The sequence below is a fragment of the Paramormyrops kingsleyae genome, chromosome 25 (genome assembly GCF_048594095.1).
Source record: "Paramormyrops kingsleyae isolate MSU_618 chromosome 25, PKINGS_0.4, whole genome shotgun sequence".
Lineage (NCBI taxonomy): Eukaryota > Metazoa > Chordata > Actinopteri > Osteoglossiformes > Mormyridae > Paramormyrops > Paramormyrops kingsleyae.
Genome location: NC_132821.1, coordinates 9,400,596 through 9,406,831, shown reverse-complemented (window position 1 = coordinate 9,406,831; position 6,236 = coordinate 9,400,596). Strand labels below are relative to the sequence as shown.

General features: G+C 41.8%; 1 long non-coding RNA gene across 1 annotated transcript; it reads left to right on the top strand.

The window, feature by feature from the left end:
* Positions 1–3,531: 3,531 nt before the first annotated feature.
* On the top strand, positions 3,532–5,396 carry LOC140582991 (uncharacterized). The gene is made up of 5 exons (XR_011985786.1): positions 3,532–3,912; positions 4,006–4,076; positions 4,233–4,409; positions 4,682–4,731; positions 4,935–5,396. It is a non-coding gene; the product is annotated as an uncharacterized lncRNA (long non-coding RNA).
* Positions 5,397–6,236: the final 840 nt, after the last annotated feature.

Here is a 6,236-nt window from a genome sequence, read left to right as displayed (position 1 = left end):
ATTACTTAATACCACCAAACAAAAGCAGCTTTAGCAACAAAATTAGCAGCTTAATTAGCAGTGGTGGTGGGGCCCTCATACCCGAACTGCACCCCCCTAATTTTTTATTTATTTTTTTTATTTTAGCAAGACAAAACCATACACACACTGGCTGGAATAGGAAAGCAAAAAATATACATACAATGACAAACAGAGTATTATATCACAGATCAAAATCGACAATAACCGGGGAGAATACATAAATTATCTATACACAGGGACGGATTATGGGTTGTGTGGGCCCCTGGGCAAAACATTCGCGAGGCCCCCCCCCCAGCATTGTCTGGGGTGGCTAGTTGCTACGTCATCATGCCACTTGTGGGTCCAAACTAGTGCGGCGTACCGTGTTGTAAAAGCAGAATGATGTTGACAAAACTATCTTTTGCCGCTTTTTACCTCGGAAAAAGTGAAAAGAAGGTGGCTTAAGTTGATACAGTAAGTTGGATCTCAAATTATAATCAGTACAGCCTAATGCCATCACACTACATGTTTACCGTGTCCAGCTGAACCATGCCAGAATCCACCTGTGTACCATATCCCCTTACAGAACGGAGTGATCAGGGGTGTAGTGGTAAAATAAGAGGTGGGTGAACTACGAATTCTGTGATCACATTTTGTGCATAAACTCTACTATGATGTGCATTTAGATCAATTGAGAAGTGGGTAAACTCTAATTCTGAAATTTCAGAGGTGGGTAAACCGTGTTTACTTGCGTTTAGCCTCCACTACAGCCCTGGGAGTGATTACACTGGTCAAACTCTTACACTGCTACACTGGTCTGGGGGCCACTCAGCGGGCAGGTTAACCGCCTCCATCCCACCATGCTACCACTCCCTAGTCAGAGGGCCTTCTGTAAGGCTGTTAACACGCCCCCCTCCCCTCCCCCCAGAAGCCAGGGGCCCCATGGTAGGGGCCCTTGTAATCAGATGGCCCTCTAAAGGTACACTACACCCTCCTCCTTAGGGCCTCCTAGTAGGGCCCTCATAATCAGAGGGCCCTCTAAAAGCCCCCAAAGCCCCCATCCTCCCTAGGACCCCCTGGTAGCCAGAAGCCAGGACCATAATAGGAGGGCCTAAGAGGGCCTTCTAAAAGTAGGCTCCCATGCACCCATTTCCCTTTAAAGTTCCTATAGCAGGGCCAGGGGCCCCTTGAAAGCACCGACCCCCCCCCACCACCACCACCACCACCACCACCACAATTCAAGGGCCCTTGGCAGCCAAACGCCCTTGAATTGTGTATATCCATGTTTCCATCAGAGGCCCTATAGGGTCAGGGGCCCTTGTAGGCAGAGGATCAAAGAATGTAGGCCCTCTAAAATAGACAAACGAAAATACATTGTTGATAAGCGTTGCAAATTGTTTTGGGCTAGGGGCCCCACGGGCCCCCTGCACCCCAAGGACCCCTGGGCAGCGGCCCCGCTGACCCGGTCCGTAATCCGTCCCTGTCTATACACCACTAGTAACACATTCCAAACCACAAGATGTCACAGGTAGAAGCATTTATGAAATTAAGGTATGGAGTCCATATGCGAATGAAAGCATCAGTTGTCAAATGAATAATACAGGTCAAGAGTTCCAGAGGGATAATCTCCCTAATAATTGAATGCCAGCCTTTGATGGATGGAGGCTTATCACTGATCCATGACATCAGCAAATTCTTCCTGGCAGCAAAAGACAACAAACTAAAAAGTCGTCTTTCAAATTTATTTGGAATGAGCTTACAAGGAAAGCCCAAGAGAAGTAACAAAGGATCCAACTCCAGATCCAGGCCAAAGATGTTGTTCAATTGAGCCACAACTTTGGACCAATATGCCTGGATCCTATAACAGTTCCAAATGCAATGAATATAATCTCCTACATTAGACTTACACTTAGGACGGAGTGGCGAGTGACTTGCATTATGTTTATGTCTTAATTGTGGCGTGATATGTAGTCTATGTAAAATTCTAAGCTGAATGGCTCTTGCCCTATTACAAACCGAGAGCCTGTTAGCTTGAGACCAAACCGTCTCCCATTCCTCTACTGGAATATCCACCCCCAGGTCTCTTTCCCAAATAAGTCTTAGATATGAAGTGCTATCTGCACCATAGGAGCACCATCACACACCCTGTGTGATGGGGAGTTCCAGAGGATTTCCTCAATAACAGAAAAAGAGTATTTAGAGATAAGTGTGGTATTTTTGAATATATAGTTTCTAATTTGCAAAAATCTAAAAAAAGTGCTGTCTAGGTAGATTATATTTAGAAACTAAATTATCAAAAGACATTAGAGATCCATCCTCAAACAAGTCACCCATCCTACAAATACCAAGAACAGGCCAAAGATTAAAACCTGAATCTGTGACACTTGGCAGGAACTCTGGATCATTCAAAATAGGCAGAAGAGGTGAGGTTATATCGCTCTTGCCTTCCATCCTTTGAATAGCACGCCATGCCTTGAGGGTATTGGGTACTAAAGGACTATTATACAGAGTTCTGCATAAATTTGAATTAGAAACAAATAATAAGTTTTGTAAGGGGCAGCTGCACTGTAAAGATTCTAGATCAAGCCACACTGATTTAGGGTCTTTAATAAGCCATTCATTAATAAATCTAAGATGGCAAGCCAACTGATATAATCTAATATTTGGGAGGTCCAAGCCACCCTTTGCATTAGAGAGCTGAAGTTTAGATAGTTTTAATCTGGGTTTCCTTTTGCTCCAAATAAATGAACTGAGCCACCCAGTTAACTCTTTTATAGCCTTATTAGACAATAAAATAGGAATCATTTGCAATGGATACAGTAAGCGGGGTAAGGCATTCATTTTTATCAGAGCCACCCTCCCCAGCCATGACAGAGGGAGAGCCATCCACCTATTCAAATCATCATGGATATTTCCTAACAATGGTGTGAAATTGACTTTATATAATTGCTTCAAAAGTAGGGGTCACATGAATACCCAAGTATACAAAACCATCCTCAGAGCATTTAAAGGGAAAAGACGGAGATTGATTGGTGGGCTTCTTATTACCTAAGAATAGGGCGACTGATTTTGAAAAAGATTATTCATTCATCAAATTTAAAGCTCTTAATTTCTAATCTATTGGCCCAAGTATATCCTGATTGCACTGTACTATTTTCTTGTATGCAGTTTTTATGTGAAATAACTCTTTAAATGTGAAATAAAGTGACACTTTTCTAGTAATATCCAGGTATAATTGTTTTGTTTTTGTTTTTTTGACAATGTATAAAGTTTAAGACCTTGTCGTTGCCCCAAGTATTACAGTATTTTAAGTGCGACCCACAGGTCACTTAATCAAGCGGTTAACATCAACATCTGAGATGAGGGGTAACAGACTTCGGAAGGGCCTTACAGTCTGTACAGATGCCTGGAATGAGGTCTGTTTGAGCTCCTACCTCAGGCTATAAAGCCAAATTAAGCATCAAATTAAAGCACAACATTTGTGGTCCACACAGAGACCAGACACATGTCTATAGCCCCAGGGGGGTATTTCACGAAGCAGGTTTTGCAAACTCTGGGTTTAAACTTGAACTCTGAGTTGATTAACTCTGAGATGTCAACCTCTGAGTTTTTGGTTTCAGAACAGGTGATAACGATTAGTTTACAAAACTCTGAGTTCAATTAACCCTGATTGTCACGCGTGCACGAGCACATACTGTAAAAAGGCTCTATCAATGGCATCCAGAGAAAATGATTCACCATGACAACACAGGGAAACAAATCTCGCGCTTCCAATTTCACCCCAGTGGAGCTTGAATTATTAATGATGGCGTATACTGAATATGAGCATGCCATATCAAAAAAAGGAAACACGATTGCTGCTGCGAAAGAACGGGAACAAGCGTGGCAGAAAATAGCTGACCGAGTGAATGCGTAAGTATTGATAAGAACGATGTTGATTGATGTATATTTAAGAAATAATACTAGTTTTTCTATATTCTCTCTAATTTAATTTCGTTATTACAGTTGTAACCCAGCAGGCATAAAGCGCACTTGGCAGCAAATAAAGATGAAGTATAAAAATATAGTACAAACAGGTAGGCACTGGACGATTGGGAGGTTTTGCTTGTCTATAAGACACAAAAGCTACAGTTTCATCTTAAATCTGGCAGCATGTAATATTGTTTAAATCTTTTTACAAGGTTCTAAATGTGGGCTTGGGCGCATATGTTCACATTTTGCCTACATATTAGCCAATAGGAAAAAGGCAGAGGCCCGAAAAACTGGTGGGGGTCCACCACCAACACCTCTCTCAGAGGCTGAAGAGATGGCTCTCAGCCAAAACACTGGCCGGCCCATGGCTGATGGCATCCTTGGAGGAAGCTCCTCCGATACAGCCATGCCCCAGGACAGAAGTTCTTACATAAGAAGTAATTAATTCATATGAATGATGTATATGCATTTGTCCAGTGTTGGCTCAGTGATGGCTATCCATTAAACTCATCATCAAACCCATCATAATCGAACCGATTGTAATTTATTTAAAAGTTATAGATGAGTATAATTTGATAGATGTCATTACTTCATGTACATACTGTTGAAAGACTGTGATATTTGAAAGACTGCCCACTGTTGTAAAAGTTATATTCAAAATGTGCAGGTCTCAGTTGATGAATTGCCTGTAATCCACATTGTCTTGCAGTTACTGATGGAGTAATCTCTGTTGTGGAACCGCCAGACACCCATGAAATGGTACATACTCTTCTAGCGATTTTTCATATTATGTCTTTCATTATTGGTGTATGCAAGTAAGAGATAGTCTTCACTACAGGATGAAGACATCTTGTCAGCTGTCACAGGGAGGGAAGATGTAGAGCAGCCTATGGTATGCACTTTCTAACAAAAACGTCATGTAAGTGATGCACCATTTTAAAACATTTATCCTTTCTTCACAGAGCAATGCAGAGAATCTCCAGGGTGAACCGACTGCATCCACAGCCACAGCGCAGCTTACCTCTGTAAGATGCTTCAGTATTTGCCTGCCAGTTATTGAAAAATTGGATTAAGAATCATTCTTCTCATTAAATGAAAATGTCGTTAGCTACAAGTGTCTGTTTTCTAAGTTATATTCATAGTGGTACAATTTTCACAGTGCAATACTGCCAAGATGTAACATTTTTGTGTATTCTAATAGCTCCCTGTAAAGCAGTTGTACAAAATATACCTTGAGAAACAAATTGAAAAATCGGATCTGGAAATGGAACACATTAAACAAAAAATGCAGAAAACCCTAATAGAAATACAAATATTGGAACATCAGTTAAAGGTGGGTAGTGGCACAAGTTGATGGATCGTTAACTGTCTTTCAAAACAAAATATTAAAATACTGTTTTGCATAATCAATTACAGGAAATAAAGAAGAGTTCATAAAATGATTGTCATTTGTTTTTATTTGCAACTTATTTACTGGAAATGATTAGAACATATTGCGTTTCGAACAGCTTGTCCATCTGTTGCATCAACAGGAATGTCAGGGTTGTTATCAGGGTCAACCTCTGGGGCAGCAACCCAGGTTTCTCTTCTCATCATTGCAATATTGTGCAGGACTACGCATGCAACAATGATATCACAGGCCCTTTCTGGGGTGGCACGGAGGCCACGAAGGCACTGGAAACGGGCCTTCAGTATGCCCAGGGTCATCTCTATTCTAGCCCGGGTCCTGCTGTGAGCCAAGTTATATCTTTGCTGTGGGCCAGGCTCAGGATCAGGGTATGGGGTCAGCAGATAGGGCTGGCATGGGTACCCCCTGTCACCGAGTAGGTAACCACTGAACTCCCCTACAATGATGAGTAGACAGTTTACATGTTAAGGTGCAATATGAGGGAACAAGATATTGCTTAAAGATTATAATATACTGTAGCTACATTGTATACTCACCACGAGCAAGTCTAGCACTCAGTGTGCATTCACGGAACATTCTGGCATCATGCACAGACCCAGGCCACTTTGCCTCCACGTTGCTGATGACATAGGCTGCATCACATATAATCTTCACAATGCAGAACAGTGATTAGTTACTGTAGATGTACTGTAAAGTAGGCCAATAGTTCAATGCAGTAAACTACTAAAAGCTAGAAACACCTACCTGCACATTAATACTGTGGAATGACTTTCTGTTCACATAGTCTCCTTCATTTACTGAAGGAGCCTTAATGGGAATATGTGTGCCATCTATGCAGCCAATCACACCTGGAAAT